Source organism: Chelonia mydas, chromosome 8 (assembly GCF_015237465.2).
Source record: "Chelonia mydas isolate rCheMyd1 chromosome 8, rCheMyd1.pri.v2, whole genome shotgun sequence".
Classification (NCBI taxonomy): domain Eukaryota; kingdom Metazoa; phylum Chordata; order Testudines; family Cheloniidae; genus Chelonia; species Chelonia mydas.
In genome coordinates, this window is record NC_057854.1 from 15517054 (window position 1) to 15544786 (window position 27733).

General features: G+C 43.5%; 1 protein-coding gene and 1 non-coding gene across 9 annotated transcripts in view; one reads left to right on the forward strand and one right to left on the reverse strand.

The window, feature by feature from the left end:
• LOC102933963 overlaps positions 1 to 27733 on the forward strand; it is a 68850-nt gene that overhangs the window by 38886 nt on the left and 2231 nt on the right. The window lies entirely within an intron of this gene.
• Positions 1 to 27733, reverse strand: part of SHROOM1 (shroom family member 1) — a 91240-nt gene that overhangs the window by 35652 nt on the left and 27855 nt on the right. The gene's annotated exons all lie outside the window — the stretch shown is intronic.

Sequence of the window (27733 nt, forward strand, 5' to 3'; positions counted from 1 at the left end):
GGCGATAAAAGCATGTACCCTGTCCGCATTAGAACTCCCACTGCCACTAGTGAGAGTGTAACAATGAGAGATTTCCTGAAAAATCCTACTGAGTATACTTGTGCAAGTGATTCTCTTGTGAGTAAAGGTTTCAGGCTCTGGCACCAGTCCTAAGGCATAGTACAGTTACTCATGGAGTACTCTACTGCTGTTAAAATATTAGCAGCCCAGTTAATAGGTCATAAAAACATTTTACATTTCTGGCAAATATCTCTGTACAGAGGGAGAATGGTGACCCTAAGCCAGTTAACAAGGAAAAATCTTATCCTTCCTTTAAGGACAAGTTTTCTTCCTCTCTTTAATTTGCTCTTGTTTGGGGTGACCTTCCTTAGATTATGTTGGTTACTGTTAATTAATCAATTAACTTTCTTGGCAGTCTGCACAACACTTGTCCAGACTAGACCAAGGCCTCTCTGAGTAGTAGAGATTTTTTTATCGTGTCTCTAAATTCTCCTGACAATCCAGGGAGAACAACTCTCCTTGCACTAAACAAAGCATGCAGTGCTGCTGGTTTAGTTACATTATAAATTCACAGGCACAATCTTTCCATCAGAGCAGCCTGAAACAACACTTAATAAATATGACGCATGGTTTGAACCCCTGAGGCAGATTTCCCCTCGGCTGAGTGATTCATGCCTGTGAATAGGTTTAGTAATTGTGGGGCATCTATGCTCACTTTGGGATGACCATTCTAGTCTTGGACACTCCTACTTTGGAACGGACTTTTCCAAAATGAAATGTCAGGTCAGTCTGTAGCATCCAGAGTGGGTCAGGTCTGTGGGAGAGGTGTCAGCCCATCTCCCATCCAAAAATCAGGGGAATTACCAGAAACTTCAATGATTCAACGTGTATCTAGAACAAGCTTTCTGGAGTGGAACAAGGTGTCTCTGGGTATTTCCCTCTCTCCCTTGCTGAGAATCTCTCTGTGTCCATGTTTTCTTTCAGATTATTTGTCCTACTTTTTTAATCCTTTTTTAAACATTTCATTTTCACTTCTCTCACCTCCATTCCCTTCTCCCCTACATTTTCACACCCCTTGGACTTCTAGCCCCCTTCCAAAGAGCAGAGGTCCCACTGGTCCTCCAAATGCAGCTAATATGATGTGGGCAGGTGACAAAATGAATTTTTAGGGGTCATCTTCCAGCTGCAGCTGAATTGATGTCCCTAGCAGTTAGTAATTAAGTACCCTGCACACTGTGTACACTATAAAAAATAATTCATCCTGTATCTTTAGCATCTAACTGCATTTCAGCTCAGTCTGACTCCAGTACCGTAAACAATGGAACCTTACTACATTTGCTCCTAGGTGATCAGTGGGAGTTAAACTCACATAATAAGTGTTGTAAGATTGAGCCTTTATTTAGTGACGTCATTTTTTTTCCTACTGACCAGCTCCATTCTGGACCCAGTCCTGCAGCCATTATTAATATGAGTACTCCTCTTGACTCACATAAACAATGGCTACAGCTAGGATCAGGCCCCAATCTAAGCCGAGGCTCGCACGAACCAGAATAACAAATCTACACAGTAGGATGCACAGATACACATGCGCTTTTCATTCCTCTTCACTACACACTGAGTTCCAGTATATGAGAATTTATTCTAAACAGATTGTAAATCTCTTGATTAATGGAATAAAAATCAATCACATCTGAATGAAAGAAATATTTCTAGTGGTTGAGACAGGGAAAGTTGAGGAGCCATTTGCCCCATCTCCAGAGTGTATAGGTTGGGGTTTTTTGCCTGTATGTGCAAAACTGTCCATATATGTGCACGTGGAGTTCTTTAAACAGATGAGAGTCTTTGGCAAGCTTAGTTTTATTATTCAAGTTGAAAGTATAAGAGAAGTGACTTACTCAACAGTCAGTGGCATGTTCCATAGGCACTGACTCCTTGGGTGCTCCAGGGCTGGAGCACCCCAGAAAAAAATACTTGATGCTCAGCACCCTCCAGCCACAGCTCATCAGCGATGCTGTCAAACAGCTCATCGGCGGCTGGGGGAGGGGCTTGGGGAGTGCAGAGAGCAACGATCCAGAGGGGGCCTTAGGGAGGGGATGGAGCTGGGGCAGAAAGAGGTGGAGTGAGGGCAGGGCCTCAGGGTAGGGGTGGAGTGGGTGTGGGGAAACACCCCTGGGGAAAAGAAAAACTCCATGCCTATCGCCTGTTCATCTTGTATGGTGTATGCAAATGAAAACTGACCTATTTTAGGGCCCAGTCCTGCACAGTGCTTGAGAACTGAGCATTCTCAGGTCCCACTGAAGTCAAGGGCTCTTCAAACAATCAAGCCCAATAACAATAAAACTTCTCATGTGGAGGCTCAGGTTTGGCTTTCGTTAGATGGAAGCAGGTGGCAAACCATGAACGTAGATGTTTTAATGGACTCTGTAACCCCACTTGATGAATATCTTTCAACCACACCTTTTCCCCTTCTAGCAATTAAATACTTATTTTCAACTTTAATCTAGTATTTCATTAATTAATAAAATGCACATTTCCACGTAGTGTGTTTTACAAAGTAGGAAGTAGCAGCACTTGGAAATGAGAGTGTTTATCCCAATCAATGAGTAACCAATCCAACGCAGCAGCTACATTATATAAACTCTAATCCCTGACATATTTGGCCTTCTCTGTCTGTGCAATCTTATTGACTTTAAGCAACAGCTGTGTCAATCCCAATATAAAAAAAAAAACAAACTGCAGTTTAATGCAGTTAAACCTAGTGGAAAAAACCCATTGCAGACAATGAGCATGATTCTCTTCTCACTCACAATGGTTGGAATTAGGTGCAATGCTACTGAAGCCAAGGAGAATCAGGCCCAGTAGCCCCAGAAATTACTACAATAGGCTCATTGTAACGGAGAGATTAAAACATTTTTAAACCCACCTAGACACCCATCCCCGATATACTGCAACACAAAACTGAGTAGCATTCAAGAAACTTTCCAATGTTTCTCAGTGGTGTTTCAGTATGAATGAATTCAAAAGAAAAAGTAGGTTTTCTTTTCCTCTCAGAGCACACAAAATCTACTGGGGTCTGATCCCGAGAGCTCTCAATTCCCCCTGGGTAGTCAATAGAGGTCAGGGGCAACTACCCCCTTGCAGGAGGCTCTCAACACCAGGCAGTATTGGAATCCTGTTTAGCACAATGCTTCTGCCTTCTAAAATACAGGCCTGATCCTGCAGACTCACAATGCCGGATCTTTTTACAGACTTCAGTGGGAGCTGAGGGGCCTCAGAACTTCTTTAGAGACACTCTGCACCTGCAGTGCCTATGGAGTTCAGTGGGAGTTGCAGATGCTCAGCCCTCAGTAAGGGTTTTGCTCTCAAATGGTTTCACTGTTGTCCTCACTAGGCTTGATGTTTAATAGCACAAAGGCCATATGGTCCGCGTCAGTGAAAGCAATCAGGACATATGGGGGAATTATTCTAAAACTCTGAAAAAGGAAATCCCAACAAATTGTCCATTCTGGGTGGGGCTTAGTGGCCAGGCAGAAGTAGCACAGGACATTAGATACTAAATAGATGGAGCCCAGTGATCCATGGGAAATCCTGCCCCTTATGTAGCAGTTTTTGGATCATCCCTGCAGCATAACTGCCCCTCCATCCCACTCTCCAGTCCCTCTGCCTCCAACGACATGGCTTACCACTGATTCATACTGCTGTTGGATCACCTGCTGTGCTGTGTACTCCCACTCCTTTTGAGGGAATAAACTTAATGGAGTGGAAATTATTGATGCTCTGAGCAGCATTAGTGTTAGTGAACTTATCCGTCTGAAAATACGAAGTTTCCTCAGGGCATCAAGAGCCCATCTCAAGCAGCTGTTACCCTCAAGCCAAGCACAGCTCCTAACCCCAACAATTTTCATGATGTTCCTCCAAAATAACCTCTGAGATCTCAGGAAAAAGGGGGAGGATGTGGTGCAGCCTTTTGCAAATTCCAGCTCTGTTTTACTAGGTTTTCTGGTCTTTTGCTTTCCTTTCCTCTCCATAGTGCACAGCATGAGGAAGCATACAGCCCATAAAGTATTTGCTGCAAAAATATAATCGTATGGTTTTGTCTGTTACCAAATATGGCCCTAAACTCAGATATGAGTTTTTGAGTATTACAGAAACTGAACTACACTAGACACCCAAACTATAATGATTAAAGAATCCATCACACACACAAAGCAGTAACTGAGACACAGCAAGTTTGTTTTACGCGACTGTATTCATTAAAGAGTAAATGACTTACAATAAGCAGAACAGAAAATGATCACATCCAATTCCTCCCTTTGTTTTTGTCACTAACTATGTACTCTGTATCTGAGAGAAGTACATGGGAGGGGGTAGTTCATAGCAACTCAGGTTTGCTAATCTGATTTTCTGCCCTGACTGCCACATTTGAAGTTAAAATTATAAACCACCATCTTCAAGCATGCGAATACACTGTGTCGGCCAAGAACAATGCATCCTGACAGTCTGCAAGTAAAGTACATTATACTTGCAAAATCCTCCCCTGCCCAAAATGGTTTCCTATTTGAAGTAGAACTGCAGAGTCACAGACAGAATTCATTGTTCAACCAGCAAGACAAACATTATCAGGTTAAAAATTAGCGAATGCTAGACAGTTACAAAAGCTGCCCTCATAGCCTTCAACACAATCCACAAAGCCAGCCCCATGTTGGACAGCTGGTCTTTGATTAACAGCACTTTTTATTACTCTAATGTATTAAACATTGTTGCGTGGTTGAAAGGTGCTATATAAACATCAGTCATTACCCTTAAGAAAAGTAGACTAGAGAGTATAGCAGCGGATTTGGATTCAGGACTCCTGGGTCCTACAATAGCTCTGGTCCTCCTATATCTACTGTATATCTGCTGTTCTTTAGGGAGCTTTATAGTGGTAAATTTCATATTCACATCTGAACACAGCTACACTTACACTATAAAATAAAATAAAACACTACAGTATTTAAGAGTAATGACAGACAACACCAATATGCGAAGCTAAAATGGAAAAACAGTTTCTCACTGTTTTGAAAAGAATCCTTTGTAGATAATGGAATTCACCCTTGAAGCTTAGCCTATAGGAAGGAATTTTTAAAAATTCTTTCAGCTCCTCCAAACAATCTAGTAATCGACATTACATTAGTGAAGAGGAGTCCCTACTTGTCCCAGACAAAATTCGATGTCACTGCTGAGACTAAGGCACATACCCTGCAAACACTTAAGCATATGCAAAACTTTATTCAAATGAGTACTCATACAGGGGTCACTCTGCTTGCAGGATCAGGACCTAAAACTGTAGTGTGACTCAGTAACCAATAGTTTGAGAAAGGGCTCTTGGGGCGAGATCCACTTGTAAAGCAACATGGAAATTGGTTTCTTGTTTATCAATATGATCAGAAGTATTTGTTCATATTTTGGGAAATACAGGAAGACTTCAGGCCAGATTCTCAGCTGATGTAAATCCAGTGTAGGTTCTCAGTTGATGTAACAGGTTTGACTCCTGGGGGGAATTCTGCGACACTGCGCAATGCAGAATTTTGAAGAAATTAACATTGCGTGCGCAGAATTTCCTTTCCCCCACAGAAATGGGCTGAAGTGCTGCTAGCCATCACTAGGGGCTGCTGGACTCGTCAGAGCCCCGCTTGCACATAGAAGACACTGCTGGGGGGAATGGGGAGGGAGTTAGAGGGCTCCTGGCAGCTGCAGTTCCCAGCATGTCCAGAGGGAAGGAGAGGGCGGTGCATAGGAAACTCTGTGCAAGCCTGGGACCAAGCATCCGGTTGTTTCTACCGCTGGATCCCTAGGCTTGGGGAGAGGGAGGGCATAGGTGTCTGGGCAAGGGGGGGGCCCGCAGCTGAGCTCTGGGGGGCAGTGGGTTCGAGTGTATTGGCTGGAGGGGCCCGCAGGTGGGCTGTGGGGAGGTGGGGTTGTGGGTGTCTGGCCCCCCGGCTGGGCAGAGGGGGGAGGAGATAAGGGGGCAGAAAAAGAGGAACTGGGTTGTCATTGGAATTTCTTTAACTCTCTACTCCTGGGGGAATTTTTGTGTGTCTCTATATTGTTACAGACATACTTGCTGACAGGTATTTTGAAATAAATTACCAAAATAATTGCAACTGGCATGATTACGTAGTGTTATTTTGACAAATAAAATTAGCAGAATTTTTAAATTTTTGGTGCAGAATGCCCCTGGGAGTAAGGTTTACAGCAGCTAAGAATCTGGCTTTTCATGTTACAGTTAGGAATGCACTGAAAGATGAACACATATTAACCAGGCAAGCTGCTCAGTGGTTTAGGGGAAGGGAAATCAACTGTTCCAACCTGGTTAAGTTTAGGGGTTGGTAGCTACTGTATAATCAAAGTAAAAAAGCCTTTACAAAGGCTGCAATAAAGTCAGCCTGTATATTGTAGCCAAAAATCTACCTTAGTTAGTCTCTGGTCATTATAAAGACGGTGCTTGATTCTTCTCTCACACTGTTGTCAATCTGCAGTAATTCCCTGAAGCAAGTGGAGCTAAACAGGAGTCAAAGAAATATAAGTGAGAGGACAGTCAGGTGCATGGTTTCCCATGGAGGGGGACGTCAGAGGGAATAAATAATTGTCCAAGACCAAGATTTATAGATAATTCTGTTTGCAGTCACTGAGCAAAAGAATATTGCAAATTTCAGCTTATTTCATTGGTGTTTGGTGAATGTTCCCCCCACATACTCATGCAGCTTTGCTGTGGCATGCAGGTACAACGTTATTGGTTAAAGTTAGGGAAAGGCACAGCATGTCTGGTAATCTCAGCCCTTTCTCAGCCTGCAAACTCTCTGGGGCAGGGCTTGTCTTTTTGTTCTGAGTTTGTACAGCACCTCATGCAGTAGGGTCCTGATCCTTAACTGGCACTATCGCACTACAAATAACAACATCAGTACATGAACAAAAAAGAAAGGATGTTGAGGGATAAGACTGCCTCTTTAAAACCAGCTCCTGGAAATAAGAGAAGAAAGAAAATTTTCCTATTAATCTGCATAAAGTCACAATGTGCAACAGACCTCAGAAGAATGTGAGCGATAAGCGCGTGAAACACAAAGCAAACACTGTTACTAACCTGCCCACATTGTGTTATATACATGATTGTGAATGACCCATTCCTTATCAAGGGACAAATACCAGGGTAAATATTAGACCAAATTCTTCAGATTCCATTCAGTTGCACAGTCTGCAGCAACAAGTCCAAGTATCTTACAGACAGAGGCGCTGTTAAATAGAGTCACCAGTCACAGTACAAAAATCACCATCACGGACAATCTTATTGGATATCTCAGCCAAGAGGCCAAGGACTGAATGTGCTCAGGAGCCTTCGCTATCTCAGACTTCCTGGGCAAGTCATTTGCATGCCAATTTAGAAGCTACATGTGCTCAGCATCTCTGAAAATCAGGACACAATCTCTTTGCGTCTTAGTTTCCACTTCTGTAAAAAGGAGATAAAAATATCTAAATGCTGCTATTGTTGTTATTATAATCAAGGATTTGAACCTCCAGGGCCTTCAATTTCACCAGCAGCAAATTGATTTAAAAATTAGAAGTAACATAAGGAAATACAGCTGATGATGACACCTACTCTGGAAAGCTATATATGTTCCTTGCCAGTTATCCATATCTGACATGCAAAATTGTCATCTGAAGGTATTATACAGTACATAGATTCATAGATATTAAGGTCAGAAGGGACCATTATGATCATCTAGTCTGACCTCCTACACAATGCAGGCCACAGAATCTCACCCACCCACTGCTGCAATAAACCTCTCACCTATGTCTGAGCTATTGAAGTTCTCAAATCATGATTTAAAGACTTCAAGGAGCAAATAATCCTCCAGTAAGTGACCCATGCCCTATGCTACAGAGGAAGGTGAAAAACCCCCAGGGCCTCTTCCAATCTGCCCTGGAGGAAAATTCCTTCCCGACCCCAAATATGGCAATCAGCTGAACCCTGAGCACATGGGCAAGATTCACCAGCCAGATACCCAGGAAAGAATTCTCTGTAGTAACTCAGATCCCACCCCATCTAACATCCCATCACAGGCCATTGGGCCTATTTTACCATGAATATTAAAGATCTATTAATTGCCAAAATCATGTTATCCCATCATACCATCTCCTCCATAAACTTATCGAGTTTAATCTTAAAGCCAGATAGGTCTTTTGCCCCCACTGCTTCCCTTAGAACGCTATTCCAAAACTTCACTCCTCTGATGGTTAGAAACCTTCGTCTAATTTCAAGTCTAAACTTCCCAATGACCAGTTTATATCCATTTGTTCTTGTGTCCACATTGGTACTGAGCTTAAATAATTCCTCTCCCTCCCAGGTATTTATCCCTCTGATATATTTATAGAGAGCAATCGTATCTCCCCTCAACCTTCTTTTGGTTAGGCTAAACAAGCCAAGCTCCTTGAGTCTCCTTTCATAAGACAAGTTTTCCATTCCTCGGATCATCCTAGTAGCCCTTCTCTGTACCTGTTCCCGTTTGAATTCATCCTTCTTAAACATGGGAGACCAGAACTGCACACAGTATTCCAGGTGAGGTCTCACCAGTGCCTTGTATAAACGGTACTAAAACCTCATTATCTCTACTGGAAATATCTCTCCTCATGCATCCCAAGACCTCATTAGCTTTTTTCACGGCCATATCACATTGGCAGCTCATCGTCATCCTGTGATCAACCAATACTCCAAGGTCCTTCTCCTCCTCTGTTACTTCTAATTGATGCATCCCCAGCTTATAACTAAAATTCTTGTTATTAATCCCTAAATGCATGGTGTGCAGGAACAAAGGTATTGCAAATCTGCTGCCTTCACTGCACTCTCTGAAGTCTTGCAAATGTCCTGAGCAGTTTGGAAAAGGACAAGACCAACGACTGATGTCCAGATCTCTTCTACTTTTTAGGCCAAATCTTGGTTATCCTTACTCAAGCAAGATTCCCACAGACTTCAGAGGGAATGGTGCCTGAGCAATGATGCTGGAATGTCCTTTGGGCAGCTTCTTATCTTACATAACTTGATGACTACCTGTTGGATAAGGAGATGTCAGAGTAAAGGGTTTGGTGGCCAGTCCCAAAAGGTATCTTGTTCTAAAGGTCATAGGTTTGATCTCTGGCCACGGATTTAACAAGGAGGATCAGAAATTGCTGCTCACAACAATGGTCTAAGAGAACAATGCTCAGTGTCTAGCCGAGTTTGATTTTTTTAATAAGAACAGTCAGTCACCATATACATCTCTATCATCGCTGAATTCAGTGACATTCCTTATTCGGCCTCACAAATTTCTTGCAGTTTCAAATATCTTGATTCTCATCTGCACTAAATAGTTCCTTATCTCTGAAAGCACTTTCAGTGGGGAATGTTCTAGTAAAATAAATCATTGTCTCTGCTCCTTTCCGAATGCTTCTGTCTTCTTCTTCACATCTTTCCCACTCCATCCCTTCTTACCTCCCCATCTTGACTCCCACCCCCATGTTCCAGATCTAGTTCATTTGATCCTATAAATTATTGTTGTCATGATTTTGTGTGTTACTTTTCCAGGCAACTAGAATAGACTCACTATGAAAACATTCAAGAGCATTTTTAAAGAATAGACTCTTGAAATGTCAGATTAAAAATATACATGATCATGTATATTTTTAGATTTAATCATGTTCAGTCTGAATCAAGAATTTTTTTAATCTAGTATCAGGGAAGGAATCGAAACAAAAACTCAATCTAACGAGAGGGGAAAATAAACAAAGAAAAAAAAAGACTCCCACCTTTAGATGAGTGACTCCCACTAATTTTCCCCAAGACTTCCTGTTTCTGATATTCCTAAAGAATTTCTCCTTCTACCTCAAACACTACTCATGTAAAATGATCACTAATAAAAGGAACATGAAACTTCATAGGCCTAAATCTCGACTTACTTCACTGGCATAAATCAACCGTAACTCAATTTAAAACCAGTGTAAGTAAAAGGAGAATCAGATTTTCTGTTTCAAAGATCTGCTTTGAAAAATTATGTGCATCTAAGAATCACCTCTCTCCAGATCAGTCCCGCAAATTAAAGCCAGTGTGGCCGTAATGTAACACTCTGCATCTGTTTAAGAAAACCAGGCTACAAAGATTCATTTGTTGGCTACAGTAACTTGCAACAGCCGAGCCCATTTTGTTTTATTTAACTTATTGGATTGTGCAATGCCCAAGCCTGACTGCAGAGCTATTATGTTTGAGATTGGATGGGAGCAATTAGGGACCTTTGATTCTCCCTCCTGTCCCCTGCCTCCCCCTTTTATGAAATTTCTGGATTCTATTCTCAGTTACCTCCTGTCACCTCTGCTTAGGACAGAAGTTGGCCTCTTCAGTGCAAGAATAAATTATTTTAGTTTTTTGTTCACTCAACTTATTTACATGGCCATTCTAAAAGAGGTGAAACTGGGATAAATCCACCATGTTCAAAGTCTGGATTTTACTGATAAGGGACTTGTTTTTGACTACATCAGGGTTATATTTCAAAATAATATGGAGTTTAGCATCAGCATTCCATAACCTCCCACTAGAAAGGACCCAATGGGATCACATAAGTGACATATTTCATCTGGCTCAGTCGTCAAGCAAGCTCCAATGGGTGACCACAGAATACAGGTGCATGCCTACAGAGTATATATCAAACAGCTGCAGAAATGCAGGGCCGCGATGTAGCTGGTGATGTGCAGTCAGGGAACTGGAAGCCCAGAATGAAAAGGTGAATTTAAGGCCAAACGATCCCCACCCAAATCTGTGCTTTGGTAAAAGGTGCCTTACATAGATCTGCCAGAAGGTTTAGGGAGATAGATATGTGAGTGTAGCCATAAATTCCTAAGACTCTCAGGTGCAACCTTGCCCTGAGAAATGAAGCCTGAGCATTTGAGCCAGCCTAACAGCTCCTAAATGGTTGGCACTCTCATGGAGTTCTATGTACATTGGCATAGTTATTTCCCAGATACAGGTCTCCATTTTATTCACTCAGCAACTGAGGTAATGAATACATGCACTGACTTCATCCATGGTTCTGCTCAGTCAATTGTCCTGACAGGTTGGCTTTGAAAAACAGATCTCAATAACAGTCTTGTTGCAAGTCTGCACTCCTTCCCTCTGTTCATAATCTTGACTGAGTACAACAGCTAAACGGAGAGGAAAGAATCTTGCAAGCTCTGTTCTCTAAAAGATCATTAGAGTACACCCAAAGGACTATTTTCTCCTTGATGCAGTAGTATAGTTCCTATATACATTAATGTTCAACAAGGAGACAAACCTATTGGTCTTCATGGAGAGAGGAAGGTGCATCACAAGAGACTCTAGACTAGAGCACATTCTGGAGGATTACCAGAAATAGCAGTCTCAGAAGATATTGGCTGATGGCTGCCTCCTCACTGGCAAGCAGGCATGATTGACTATGGGAAGATCAGGAAAGGCTATGAAATTCCCACAATCCCTCTGAACTACTCTGACATCTGAACGTATTGTCCTGGGATCCCCACTGGATTCCGTATTAAGGCAGGGCAGTGGGGTAACGAACAGGCCAGGCTTGAATATGTGAAGTCTATGCAGCTGGTTGAACATTCCCTTCCATTGACTGGACTAAATGTGCTATTTGGCTCCAGGAAAATGAACCCCAGTAAAGGTCAGTCAGCACAGCCTATGCAGAACTCAAGAGATGGATTGAAAATCATGTTCATTAGAAGCAGAGTATGTTATGTAAATGACAGTGTGCAATCTGCTAGTACCAGATGTGGTTGGAACAGACAATGATCGCCACCACCATTCCCAGGGCATATTTCCCAGACCAATCATAGTCGAGACATAAGGTATAATAAGAAGGATCTTGGATTAGAACCCGTCTTTGTGGACTTTTACTAGAGCTTGGGGTGAAGAAAGATGCTTTCTCAAGTCTGTGGGAGAGAGCTGGCAAGCAGAGAACTGGGATAAAGTGATCTGGTTTTATAAAGAATAGTAAATTTTCCAGCAGCTGTGTATATTTTCTTTAGTTGGAACAGAAAATTACTCTGAGAGACTTAACGACTGGCTCTATCAGTCGAAGAGGCCCAGCAAAGAGGAGGTTGCAGATTTCAGCTTCTCCATATTATCATTATCCTTTCCACAGACAGAAACTGCCATCAAAACATAAACATTCTTCTCTCCTCCAATTTCAGGATGGATAGATAGAAACACATTCACCAGGCGGATTACGCATAGTGTCCAATTTCTTTAACAAGAGTCCTGTTAAATCAACCCCCTGCGGCCCTGCTCTCACCACAGAGTCCTACCACATGAAATCCATGGTTCCTGAGGAACTACTAAAACCATGGCATTAAGACTTGATAGAGATGTACTACGCCCATTAAAGCTAACACGAGTCTTTCCATTGACCTCAATGAAGTTTGAGATTGGACATTATGAGCTTCATTAATCTGGACTACTAGGCATGAGCAGTCACACTGCCTTGACTCCACTCACAAAGGGCTTAATGTAAAACCTGGGATAGAGTCTCTTGTTTCATTATTCAAAAGGCTTGGTGCCTTCTGGAATCTGGGGAGAATGTCCACAAGACATTATTTCCAGCTTATTTTAGACAAGGGATGGGATGGTAAACACATGTGACAGTTAGTGGATTCTATAATATCTGATCGAGGAGGGGAGAGAAATGAATATATATATATAAAAAAAAGAGCAGAGGTGTCTGAACACAGAGTTACAGCTAACAGAATACAGTGGATGCAGATTAGTAACTAGTCAGTTCCCAGCAAAAGGTTGCTATTATCTGAAAGTTGCCAATAAGGAAAAGGCAGGTTTATGTGGCTGCAGCCAGGGAAGGAAGCATAGGAACACATCTTTGCACTTCCTTCCCTGGCTGCAGCCCCACGAACCTGCCTGCAGTCGGGGCCTTTTCCGTTTTTGGAAAAGAGCTGTCAATAAGCGGCATGACAGTTGCTAATATCCAAAACTTGTTAACGTGAAAGTCAATAGGATGGGACTGATTCTCAGGAAAAACATTGCTAGGAGCCGAAAGTTGTCTTTATCTGGACTGCTAATAGCCGGAGTCCACTGTGAAAACTAACAAGTTTAGTCACAGCACAAAAGAAGACACTAAGGATTGGGGTTTTGGTGTGTGAGATTTAGGAAACTGGATATACAAACCAGGTCTGCTGAAGACAGTTTCATATCTGCATCTCTCTGAGGTTTTAGTTTGCACATGCTAGCACTGCTCACAATAAGATAGAGTACATTGCCTTTCTACAGCACCTCTTCTCAGAGGCTCTCACAGCATTCTACAAACACTCATTGAACGAACCTCACAATCCCCCAGTGAGGACAGTACTATCACCCCAGTTTTTCAGAAGTGGAAACTAAGGCAGAAAGAGGCTGAGGCCCAGATCCACAAGGGTACTTAGGCACCTAAATTCCAGTTTTAGGCTCCACAAAACACCTGCTCGGCTGCCACCAAACCCTGCAGGTGCCAAAACTAACTCGGCATCTATGTGTTCAGAGTAAAAGTCCCCTAGGTTCCCTACGTGCATAGGTTTCTGCCACTGAGCATGCCTCACTCTAGACATCCAGATGCTTGTCTCCCACCTAAGAGCAATCCATGAAGCCAAGGGAAGATAGATGGGCAAACACCTGTCTTGCCTGCAGAGCCCAATCTGGTAGGCATGCTCAGAGGCCACCTACTGCATCAGATCCCATTCAAAATCCGGCTGACGGAAAAGGTGACAATGCTGCCACCCATCTTATCTTTTAGCCCAGTGGTTAAAACACTCACCTGGGATGCGGGAGACTAATTCCCTCCTCTGCCAGAAGGGGAGAATGGATTTGAAGAGGGGTCTCCCACCCCTCAGCAGAGGGCTCTAACTGGGATATTTTGATGTGGGGCTCCCTCCATCTCTCCTGTTGAAGCTGTCCCCCTGTGGATAAATAATTAAATAGCCCTTTGTGCTGGGGGATTGGACCCTGGGTGTCCCAGGTGGGTGCCCTAGCCAGCAGGCTATAGAGTCACTCTCCCACTGTCTCTGGACAAATCTCTCTTTCATTACTTATCCACAGGGGAACAGCTACAACAGGGGAGCCTGTCGGAGCCTCACTTCAGCCTGCTGCTTACTCTGTGGTTAGAGCACGCTCCTGAGAGATGGGAGGCGCCTTTTCAAATACTCTTTTTCCCCTTTGGCAGAGGGGGCGAGCAGGGCCATCCCTAGACATTGTGGTGCTCTATGCAGTCCCCCCGCTGGGGGGGGGTGTACCCAGGCCTCTGCGGCGGGCGGGGGGGCTCTGCCCAAGGTCTGTGGGGGACAGGGAATAAACTGCCCTCCAGCACGAGCCAGCAGAGCAGGTTGGGGCCGGTCGCTCCACTTCCTGCCACCCGGTGATTGCAGGGCAGGCCTGACTCCGCACTCACGGGACTGCGGGAAGTGGAGTGACCCGGCCCCAGCCCGCTCCACTCTGCTCCTCTGGCTCCCAGCCTTGGGACTTGCAGGGCAGAGGGAAACCGCTCCCCAGTACTCACCAGCGGCATGGCTGGGAGCTGGCAGAGCGGGGCTGGGCTGGGGCCAGGTCGCTCCACTTCCCACCACCCCATGAGTGCAGGGCGCACCCGACCCCTGCTGCAGTCCCCCGGGACGTCCCTCAGGGGAAGGGGAGGAGTGGGGGCAGGGCTGAGGCAGAGCAGGGGTGGGAAGAGGTGGCGTGGGGGCAGAGCAGGAGCAGGGGCAGCTTTCCTGGCTGGCTTAGCCGACCGGGGAATCAGGCTGGCTGCTGGAGCTGGAGCAGCACGCAGCTGCGTAGGGCACTAAGAAATTTGGGGCAATTTGGTACCCAACATTTCCTGGTGCCCTACGCAGCTGCGTAGTTTGCATATGGGTAAGGACGGCCCTGCGGGCGAGTAAACCTGGGTCTCCCACATCCCAGGTGAGTTCTCTCTCCACTGAGCTAAAAGTTATAACGATGTGAGGCTGGTGCTCAACTCATTCTCACATGAAATGACTTAGCTACCTGACTCCAGGAGAGGGGTTCCCCACTGTAGATCGCTAGCGGAGATTGGTGTCTCCCTGCAGCTGGGCCATAGGCACCTATCTCAGAGACAGGGGCAGGGTTTAGTTTACACCTCTCTGGCTGGCGTCTCCCACTGGCTCGTTTTGTGGATCAGGCTATAAGGCCCCCTCTCTCTCTCTCCTCATTCATTATACTGGGACCCCAGGCACCTAACTCAGGCTTTGTGGATCTCTTTGTTGCTTCAGTGATTTCCTGTACCTAAACATTAGGGGTTGTGATGCTCAGCATCCCTTTGTGGATCTGGGCCTTAGCAACTTTCCCAATGCCACAGCATGAAATTACAGCATGATTGGAAAGAGAATTGTAGCATGACTGGGTAGCTTTCCCTCCTTCCAGTCCTGTTCTTTAACTACAAGACACGTTTTGTATAATTTGGTAGCCACACAAGTGTATTTGACTTGTTCTTTCAAAGCCAAGTTGCCAGCCTACAAAATGCAATTATTAACAATAATACTGAGCACTTATATAGTGATTTGTACACATTAAGAGCAATGAATAAACATTAACTAAATAATCACATTTAGTGCCTAATGGAAACTAATGGCTTACTAACAACCTCACTGTTTTGACAACTACCCCTTTCCAAAGTCTCTCTTTCTTCAGTGTATTTCCTCCAGTTGTTAAACATCATTATAAATGTACTTGGACAAGAAACTAGTGTAATTATCCAATGTCCTCTGAACATTCAGTAGAGAAAGAAAACAAAACCACCAAACCCAAACCCAGATACACACACACACACACACACATTACAATAGAATGGTACCTGAGTACAATACTTGTCAGAGGAATGTATTTTCCCACATCCCTCAGTTCTGTAAACTTCATAATCACTTCTACCTAATCTCTTGCTACACATTCCTATCAGTGGTTTCCACAAGAACAAATGAAACAAAGTGTTCCACTAGTTAAATCTACTATGAGAATATCAATTCGATAGGACAATGCAGGTTTAATAACAGGCTGCAGCCTGCAAATAACTCTGCAGCACTGACTATAACTGGAAACCAGGATTAGACAGACAGAACAGTAAAGTAAAAAATAAAATTAAATACAATTTTAAAATGTGGTGGATGGGGGACAGAGATGTCTGTGAGAGAAATGTAGGTTTGTTGCAATGTGATTTTGGAGCTTCGCTGGAGACTTGCAATAATAAGGCAGACTGCGTGACTTAGCCAAAGCCTAGCCAGTTGGCCTTGCCCTGCTTCTTAGAAGCTATGGGTTTTTCAGTAGATAGAGGTAGGGGAAATCTCATTCATCCATTCATGTGGTTTACAAATTAATCTCAGAGGCAACCCAAGACATTTCACTCCCGGTAATACTTTACACCGCTGTAGCAGCTTCTGTCTAAGCATCTGAAAGGACTTTACAACCATTAATTTAGCCTCACTATACCCTGTGAGGTCAGGAGCTATTATTATCCCTATTTTAGAGATTGGGAAACTCAGGCAGAGAGAAAGTAATCCCCAAGATCACACAGTAAATCAGTGGCAGATGTGAGAAGACAATTCAGGTGTCATCACTGCATAACCAACCTATAAAATGGAAAATATCACCCTCCGCCTGCCATTTCAATGCCTAGACTTTGCAAGATAATAAGCCCTCCCTACTTTTTTTGAAACATTTTTATGTACATTTTCAAAATTCTTCTTCTCCAAATTTACCAAGTTACTTCTGACGAACTTGCATTCACCTTTATTTTTCCAGCTGCTCAAACACTACAAAGGGTAATTCTCAGATAGTTTCAACTAAAAACAATGTTTCCTGGAGCTGGATTTTCTACGAGCTGAATTCCTCTTGTGCGCTAGTGCAGGGACAAGCGGGCAGGCAAACTGCGCTTCCCTCATCCTGAAGCTGCCCTAATTTATAGCTCAGTTCTCATTGTTCCTTGCAGCAACTAGGCAATAGCTGGTTTCAGAGTTGTAGCCGTGTTAGTCTGTATTCGCAAAAAGAAAAGGAGTACTTGTATCTCCTCACTGTATTTTCCACTGAATGCATCCGATGAAGTGAGCTGTAGCTCACGAAAGCTTATGCTCAAATAAATTGGTTAGTCTCTAAGGTGCCACAAGTACTCCTTTTCTTTAGGCAATAGCTGAGGCATAGGAATTCCCCAGCCACATCTCCCCCTGCCCCCAGCACATCTCTTGAGGCAGTGGTTCCTGGGGAGGTTGCAAAACCAGCTTAGTGCTTACCAGAGAGGCTACTTATACTGGGGTTAATTCCCCAGGGGGACTACATAGCTGCATTGCAGCCTGACTTGCGAGGACACAGCCAGCTACAAAGGTGCCATAGGGCACTGATGAATTGGTCTCCACACAAAACAAAGTGTTTTTAACCCACAGTGTAATAAGCCCTTGGGGGTTCCTTTGGGCATGGCCTCCACATTTAACCTGTTTTATAGAAAGTTTCAAAAAAGTACTCATATGCCTCAGCTGCAAGACCTTCTCTTCACTATTTATCTTGTACCTTGATTCCCTTTATCATGCAAATAAATGCATACTCTCAGATTTGGGCCCAGCCCTGCAGGCATGAGATGACCCTCAGTGATAAAAACCTGCAAGCAGAGCTCCTGCATCTGTACTAGCCTGAGCAATATAGGAGATAGAAATGCCCTATCAGATCATCTTTCTCCACCTTGTGCACAGGATTGTTCCCTGCAGTCTTGGGTTCATGAAACAGTGTCGGTTTCAACAACTCTGAAGTTTAATTTTTTCTGGTAAATTTCATTCTAGCCTTGTAGATTTAGTCCAATCATTTGTCACTGTCACATGTTTTCCAGTGAAAAAGGTCAAGACTCTTGTCATCAACAGCTTCTGCCCCCAAGTGGGTGATGCCTCCTGTGATTGCATGCCCCTAACGTCAGCCTTGCTCTTCAGGCAAAACACTTCAAAATGTGGTTTTAATAGTTTCCAAAAAGTGTTTCCTGCCCCTTGATCTGTTTTCCTGTGGGCAGCCCCAGCAAAGCTCTCTTTGAATGATAGCAAATGGATTCTGGCAGCAGGCACACAGGAGGTAATCAGAGAGCCAAGTTACTCCTCAATGGGTAGTATGGATAATGTACTTCTACAGAAAACACAGTTTCCTTTTCCCATTCTCCTCACTCTGTCCTTCTGTTGCAATGTCTCTGTAATTACCCCATTACTCTGTCCTTCCTAGGGTAGCATCACAGGGGCCCCCAAACCTTTTCACTTTATGGCCTCACAGAACCACCACTTTCTCGCACAGACTAAGAAGGAATCTCTTAGGCCCTGGATCAGCTGAATCTACACTCTGCCCAGATTCACAGCAAATGAGACACTGGGCAACACGGAGTAACTGCAGCTCCACTTTCTGTTATTCAGTGTCTGCACAAAACAGATAGGGATGTACATATCATAGTGATTGATGCATTCTAAATAGAGAGATTAGACAAGATGGAGCCATCTAAAATACTCACACACACTACACTGGTATCTGATTATTCACCAAAGGCGGGTCAATGGACTGAATTAACCCTCTCAGGCTTTGAACCTTTGGTTCCAAGGAATCTAGATTGTTCATATTTATAACCTCCAGTCTTTCACTTCAAAATACTGAGGTAACACATTAGGGTCATATTCCAGGTTCAGCCTTTGGAAAGATCTGAAAGACGATGGCTGAGAAATTCTAAAAACAGTACTCAACACATCTTTCAATGGGATTCAGATAGGTGTCAGGGAAGTGGCTTCCTACGCTACCATGTGACTTGGACGTCTCATATAAACAGTACAGCACTATGCAGTTCATAGAGATTAAATACCATCCACATTCTGAAGCCATTTTCTTCTGTAATTTATCTGCTCAACAAGTGGAAACTGTTCTTTGATTGATTACCTTCCACCATGCTTGGTGTTGGTGCTGCATTGGAAAGGAAAGGAAAGCAAACAGCAACCACAGTTATTTCATTATCTTGCTAGTCAATTATTAATTCGAGTTTCATTTTTGGCCATCCATTTGACCAGTGATCATAACTCCTGCACTATATGTTGCTTTGCTGGGTGAACAGAACTGAAAACTTCCATGAACCTGGGAACAAATCAGAAGCAGCAGCTGGAAGGAACACTCATCGGGAGCTAGTATGCAGTGGTCCTATTTGTTTCCCATAGAAATGTAGTTACTCCCTGTGATGTCGTGTTCAGGTCCTTTGTCACTCCAGAGAGAAGACTCTGAAGATCTACCACCCTTGTCCTATGGTTTTCTTAGGAGGAGGCTGCACCAAGCCAGCCAACAGTCTTGGGGTTCAGGAATTTTTTTCCAAGGCAGGGTTCAAAGGCAGCCACAGGAAGCATTACTAGCTGAGAGTTGATTAAATGCAACTGACAGTATTTCATCTCAGCTAAGAAGAATGTGCTACTCTCTGGGATGAGGGGTGGGGAGGAAGGGCAAGGGACTGTATATAATGTCAGGACAGGATGCTCTCGGGAAACATAATAGCTACCCTCTATGGTTTGCCTTTTAAGTTTACTGTTTGTAAAACTGTATGGAAGGAATGCAGTTGGAAGCTTGATTAAATCAGAACCTCTGCAGTAAAACCCTAATTTTCCACAGCCAGTGCATAGATTCACTCAAGAGCTATACAAAAGAAAAACAATTCCAGTCCAGCACTATATTACACAATATAGGCTCCTACTCTAACAGGATAAAAGTGTCACACTTTTAGGTAGAGGCCATTCATAAAATAACCCAAAATAGCCAATCCAGTAGCACTATCACTCCTACTTGAACTGTCAAATGGTTAATTACAGAACCTCCTGGGCAATAAGGCTCAACTTGTGAAAAGCACTAATGTCAAGGGAAAACTGGAAAAGCTTTTTAAACATCCTTTAAACGTTCACCCCCTTTGTGGCTAGATTTAATTTTTTATAAAGGGCTCCCTGGAGCAATTCTGGTCTTGTTTTTAAATTGACTTCACCACATTCTCTGAGCAGGCGATGGTGAAGTCACTACAGTAAAGATTGAGAACGCTGTTTATAGTTTAGTGAAGAGAAAAAGCAGGCAGAGGATGTGGGTTATTTTGATGCGTAAATCATGCTGACCTCTGAAACTGCCTGTCTGTTGAGTGTAAAGGGCATATAGGAACTTCCTGATTACAGCCCTGGGTTTGTTAATTTGAGATTTTTCTGGAAGCAGCAATCCAGGCTCTTTTAAAAAAATAAAATAAGTCACAAACTACCATAAATCTGTCTCCAAACAGCCACAATTTATTACCAGTAATTTTCAAGCACCTACAAAAGGGATGACTGACTTGTCAAAGCTTTGCAGACACAAAGACCCAGATCCTCAAAGCTATTTAGCTGCCTAACTCCCACTGAAATCAATGATATTAGATGCCTACATACCTTTGAGATCTGGGTCAAAGGCCTGTCCTACTTCTGGACCTTCCTGACTGAAAAAAGGAATAATATACCCAACAACCAAAGCTGGAAAACACAGAGGTGGAGCGCATCATTTTATAGTTTTAAAATCTCTCTTCTGAAAGCTTTTCAGGAGTATACACTGACAGTCTATCCCCCAGTCAGGGAAGATGGATAGATCAGTAGTCTGGCACCATGCTGGGTCTTGGGAGAGCTGGGTTCAATTCTCTGTCCTGCCATGAGCTTCTAGGTGCCCTTCAGTATGTCACTTATGGCCAGATTTTTACAGCTGTAGTAACTCCTCACTTAACGCTGTAGTTCTGTTCCTGAAAAATGCGACTTTAAGTGAAACGATGTTAAGCGAATCCAATTTCCCCGTAAGAATTAATGTAAATAGGGAGGAGTTAGGTTCCAGGGAAATTTTTTTTCACCAGACAAAAGACATATATAACACACACACACAGAGTATAAGTTTTAAACAAACAATTTAATACTGTACACACAATGATGATTGTGAAGCTTGGTTGAGGTGGTGGAGTCAGAGGGTGGGATATTTCCCAGGGAATGCCTTATTGCTAAATGTCAGAGGGGTAGCCATGTTAGTCTGTTTCAGCCAAACCAATGAGGAGTCCTGGGGCACCTTGAAGACTAACAAGTTTATTAGAGCATAAGCTGTTGTGGGCTATGACCCACTTCTTCAGATGTATGGAGAAGCGGGTCATAGCCCACAAAAGCTTATGCTATAATAAATTTGTTAGTCTTTAAGGTGCCACAAGACTCCCCGTTGTTCTTACTGTTAAACGATGAACTAGCAGTAGGCTGAGCCCTCAAGGGTTAACACATTGTTGTTAATGTAGCCTCATACTCTACAAGGCAGCACAAATGGAGGGAGGGGAGACAGCATGGCAGACGGAGACAGAAACACCCACCCTGTGTGTAGGGTGACCAGATGTCCTGATTTTATAGGGACAGTCCTGGTTTTTGGAGCTTTTTCTTACATAGGCACCTATTACCCCCCACCCCCATCCTGATTTTTCACACTTGCTATGCTGGTCACCCTACCTCTGTGTGTGTGTGTGTGTGTGTGTGTGTGTGTGTGTGTGTGTGTGTGTGTGTGTGTGTGTGTGAGAGAGAGAGAGAGAGAGAGAGATGGATGCACATTGCCCCTTTAAGTATGCCGACCCCACTCTACGTACACTGCCTTTTTAAGTAGATCAGCAAGTTGAGACAGCAGCCGCTGCCAGCAAGCTCCCTCCATCCTGAGCCCTGTCGTGTCCCCCTGACTCTATGGAGATGGGGTAAGCGGGGGGAGGGGGGGCGGGCGCCAGGAGCAGAGGAACACCCTGACATTAGGCCCCCCGCTCCCCCGCACAGCAAGCAGGAGGCTCTGGGGAGCAGCACCAAGGCAGAGGGCAAGAGCAGCACACAGCAGTGCGGGGAGGGACAGCTGAACTGCCAGCGATTGGTAGCCTGCTGGGCGGCTGCTGCACAGGGAACTTAAGGGAGCGGGGAGCTGATCGGGGGGCTGCCTGGTTCCAAGCCCCCACCAGCTCGCTCCAAAGGGCTGCTCTTCCTGCAAGCAGTGGACAAAGCAGGCGGCTGCCAAACAGAAGCATTGAGCGATTTTAAACGAGCACGTTCCCTAATTGATCAGCAACGTAACAATGAAACAACTTTAAGTGAGGAGTTACTGTATTTCAGTGCTTTTCTTCCAGCACCAGGGATGGAGAACAGCCTCTCTGAATGGAACGAAGGGGAGCACTGGTCATAGATTCCAGTTTGTTCAGCGCCCTCTGTGAGCAGGGAGGCTCTGAGGGTGGACAAAGTGTTGCCTCCATGAAAAGGAACTTGCGCCTGGCTGCTCTGTCCTTTTTGGGATGGGGCTTAAAACCACTATGAATGTGACATCTGTCACTAACCCGTGATTCCCCCAGGCATTTAAGACAGGAGGGGTGCAGATCACTCACAGGCACAGGTCTGCTGCAAGAGAGACAAGCCTTGAAACCTGGAGACCAAGGCATGACCCTAGCACGGGTACACAGTTGGGAACTGGGGAAACCAAAAAGTCTTAAAAACTAAAACCTAACTTTCTAAATATAGCTTTACATGCTCTAAACTAGACAAAAAATGGGTGCTTGCAAAAACACAGGCTCCAACCACCATCACAGGGGGTAAGAAGGAACTTCGGGGGCTCAGTGGCAGCTCCGACCCTTATACCTTTGCACAGTAGTGTGAGGCCGCAGAGGATGCTCATGCTACCCTGATGGATGCTGCTGAGGGGAAAAAAATATCCAGCAACTGTGCACAGGATGTGCACACACCTACAGTGGAATGGACATGGGCAATCACTCAGAGAGGAACAGAATTTCCTACCTCACAGGATGTTGTCATGTGGAAACTACAGAACCTGAACCACCAAAAAAGAAAATCAACCTTCTGCTGCTGGCATCTGACTCAGATGATGAAAATGAACATGTCGGTCCGCACTGCTTTGGATCGTTATCGAGCAGCACCCGTCATCAGCATGGACACGTCCTCTGGAATGGTGGTTGAAACATGAAGGGACATATGAATCTTTAGCACATCTGGCATATAAATATCTTGCGACATTAGCTACAACAGTGCCATGCAAATGCCTGTTCTCACTTTCAGGTGACATTGTGAACAAGAGGCAGGCAGCATTATCTCCTCCTGCAAATGTAAACACACTGATTTGTCTGAGCGATTGGCTGAACAAAAAAAAAGGACAGAATGGACTTGTAGGCTCTAAAGTTTTACATTGTTTTATTTTTGAATGCAGGTTTTTTTGTACCTAATTCTACATTTGTAAGGTCAACTTTCCTGATAAAGAGACTGCACTACAGGACTTGTATTAGGTGAACTGAAAAACACTATTTCTTTTGTGAGCTACAGCTCACTTCATCGGATGCATACTGTGGAAAATACAGAAGATGTTTTTATACACACAGACCATGAAAAAATGGGTGTTTATCACTTCAAAAGGTTTTCTCTCCCCCCACCCCACTCTCCTGCTGGTAATAGCTTATCTAAAGTGATCACTCTCCTTACAATGTGTATGATAATCAAGGTGGGCCATTTCCAGCACAAATCCAGGTTTGGTTAGTTGCCACAAGTACTCCTTTTCTTTTTGCGAATACAGACTAACACGGCTGCTACTCTGAAAACTATTTCTTTTGTTTTTTTACAGTGCAAATATTTGTAATAAAAAATAAATATAAAGTGAGCACTTTGTATTCTGGGTTATAATTGAATAGATTTGAAAATGTAGAAAACATCCAAAAATATTTAAATAAATGGTATGCTATGATTGTTTAACAGTGTGATTAATTGCTTGACAGCCCTAATTGCCTATTTAAAAAAAAAAAAAAAACATAAAAAAAGACTCTGGCACTTCTCAAATATTTTTCACCCAAGGATGGAAACGTGTTTCACAGGTATTAACAAGTAAAGCCCATAACGTCTGTGTGTTAGCTCCAGTCAGTAAGAGTTACATAGTATCACTTCAGTCACTCCTGAAATGCAGCCATCTCTAAGATAGAGTGCAGTTTATCATATCGTTGTTTAGGGCAGGAAGTGAAGAAGAATGACTTCCTAGGATGCAGACACTAACCATTCCCCTGCTCTTACAAAAACTGTCACAGCATCTTCAACGACCACGAATGGTCAAGGTGTCTGTCTTGCATCTTATCCTAAAAAGACAGTACTTCCCACCACACAGAACCTGCTAACACTCTGCACAAGCATTGGTTTTTAGTAACAATTCAGAGGGAGTACCTCCACCTTTTGAGTCATCAGCACTGTTTCCTGCAGCAGCTTGGCATTCCTGGGAGATGAACCCACCTCAGTGAACCATGCTCAGAATTGTCAACCCCAAGGGCTCAAAAATCGTGGGTCAGGCCCTAAAGATCAAGAGATTTGCTTAAAAACACATGAGATTTTGTAAGAGTAATATATTTTAGGTTCTTTTTATTTGACTTAGGGTTTCTGACCCTTTGGGGTGCGCTCGCTTCACGTTTTCAAGCTTCTCTCTGATTGTGACAGCTAAAAAGTAGATTTTTTTTAAAAATGAAAGCCAAGATTCTCAGGCAATCTTTTCATTCCTGCAACTCAGGCTTTAAGAAAAAACACATGAAAGTTTGCAATCAAAATTGCAAGAGCTGGCAACAATGCATGCTTACTTTGTGAACTCTGACAGGATCACAGCACCACAAGGTGATATGGCAGTATTACAACAGGCCAAAAATTGCCTCTTCAGTCTACACTATAAAATCTATTACCTGAACTGTACATCTTTCGTATGTATTCTGCACTCCTACTGTGTTACTTCGAATGACACTGACATCCATTGGTGGAAGGAGCGTAGAATGTGCAATCATGGTGTACAACTGATCTAAGAGAAGAGATTTTGCCCACAGTACTAGCACTTTGCACTGAGGTAGTTCTTTATTCTGTTCTTTATTTCAGTCACCTCTGTTAAGTTTTCAATAATTATAGACATGTCAGCCAAATTTTAAGTCAAAATGACTCCTAACAACATTGAAAATTTTTCCTCCTTCAACTTCACACACAACAAACTGGTTGCTACCCAGCCTGATGGAGAAGATTTTAATCAAGCATAAAGTGAAAAAGGAGCAGGTAAAGAGAATTAACAGGCCAGATGGGCACATAACAGGAGAAATTGTGAAAATAAAAGAAAGAAAAAGATAATCCAATAAGTACTCTATTCAAGATTTATTTCATTACCCCATAACACTCAAAATCTTATGCACACCTGGCTGTGTAACCTGCTTTAATGTATGCTCAAGAAAGCAGAACTCAAAATGAGGGTAAAATGCTGCAAACACAAATACCAACCGCTACTTGTAAAAACCTTAAATCACCCATTGGGAATATTACTTTAGAATGTTATTTTCGTTACTTGGCACCAGCAGGGCTACAGATGGCTGCTGAGAGTGTTGGCTTCGAAAACTAGGTCAGCGGATACACAAATGCAGAGTTAAAAAAAAAAAATTCATATTTTTCCCCAAGATCATCCAGATAACAGCAGCCTGACAGCCACAGAATAAAACTGCTGGAAAACGTCTCCTAATGACAGACATCACAGATATGGTTACACTGACTAGTGAATCAACCTAGTTAGTAGGGCGGAAAATTGAAATACTGATCTCACAGACATACTTATTCTTTTCTCATTGGAATCCTTCCTACTCGAGTTAATCCCCGATCACTGCATTAGAGCAGGAGAATGTTGTAGTTATTCAGTATTTTCTACCAATTAGTTAAGGTTTGTACAGGACTTTGTAGATATATGGCAATATTAAATGCCCATTATTTTAACAAGCCTTGCAAATGCATCATGGGCCAAATCCCAAAGGCTCTCACTAGGGTTTTAAATCATTCTTCACTCAGGCAAAGCTGCAAGGAGAGTTTGTCCCCATTAAAATAGACTAACAGACAAAATCTACTCACCCGATTTGACTGTAATGATGACCACAACAACAACAACGAGAATTATATTATTACAATGGTGACTAAATGCCCCCCTTGAGATAGGGCCCGATTTGCTAGCCACTGCACAACCATATAGGGTATGTCTATACTCACACTAGCTCTCATCGAGCTTGTGTGCTAAAAACGATAGTAGTAGCTGGGGTAGCACTGGCGGCAGCTAGCAGTGGCGTGGACTAGCTGCCCTGAGTACTTATCCACTGGGCTCAGGCAGGTTTGTACTAAAGCATTGCTAGCCCATGTCACCACTTGTCGCTGCCCCGGCTACACGAATATTCTTAGCGCTCTAGCTCAATGAGAGCTAGTGCGAGAATGTAGGAAAGCTGAGAATTACACCTCCCAGTGTAGATGTAGCCATAGAGACACACCCTGCCCCTGGACACTTTGAAGTCTAAATGGATGAAACAAAGGGTGAGAAGAGGAAGAGAGGTACAGAGAGAGGAAGTGACTTGCTCAAGGTCACACAACAGCTCAGAGCTGGGAACAGAATCCCAGTCTCTAGACTTCCAAGAGACAGTGCTGCCTTCCTTTCCTCCTCCCCGGTGAGTATTACCCAGACACATATGTGTAACTGAGAATAGGAGTGTGGGTTTGCAAATGCACTGAATAGAATGTGAATAGAAGTGAATAGAAGAGTTTTGACCTATAAGATCACGTAGTACTCTGGGCTGAAGGCAGGGTTGCCGACTCTGCTCCTCTGGCTGGCACAATGAAACTCTTGCCAGTAAGAGGAAGGTTCATCTGTGAGAGAGACAGAACTTTCCTGGGGTTGGTCAGACTGTGGAATGAACTGCCCCAGAAACGAAGGACCATCATAAACCTCTCCACCTTACACTCCAAGTGCCAGGTGCATTTGTTCACCCTGCCTTCTCTAACATAATCACATAGCAAAGTGACATTAAAAAAAACAACTTTGTAAACCAAAACACTCCACTGCATACACAATTCTTTCGCTGGGTAGAAGATGAGAAAATAAGCCACAAGAGACAGATATCAGGATGTGTCTATACAAGGGCTGGAAAGTGCTTGAGGAGATATAACTGCACTAGCTCTGATTGAAACAGAAGTATATAGGCAGCAGTATGAGTGATGGGAGGGGCTAGCGACCCTAAGTACAATCCTGGTCGAGACCCGTACTGGGGTGACTAGACCGTGACACTGCTCATGCCACAGTAGCTACGCTTCTATTTTTAGCTTGATCGGAGTTAATGCGGGTATCTCTTCTTGAACTGGAATTTACACCTTCCAGCTCCAGTGCAGACCTCCCCTCAGACACATCACTAAATGCATACTGGAAGGTGCTCAGATACCCTGGTAATGAGCATATAGAATAGAATAGACTGTGACAATGATTTTATGAAGTCTGCAGATTTTATGAAGTCCCTTTACCTCAATTCATGTTCAACTGTGTTTAAATTTGGTTTTCCAAGACAACACCATTTTAAAAACTGAATTGGGTTTATCAACCAGAACATGAACACCAAATCCTTGTGTTGTTTTAAATACTTGTCTGGTACTGAAGTGGTTCATGAATCTTTAAGTCTGAACAATCAAGTCATGTTTCAAAGTCCCATTAGAAAATAAAAACAAACATCACACAAGTTTCCCACATGTTCCTTTTTAAGGACATACAACTTGTGTTCTATTGAAAGCAAAAACCTAAACTTATTCATTCTTTATTAGCTTCAGCTGGAGTGGCTGCTCATTCCGA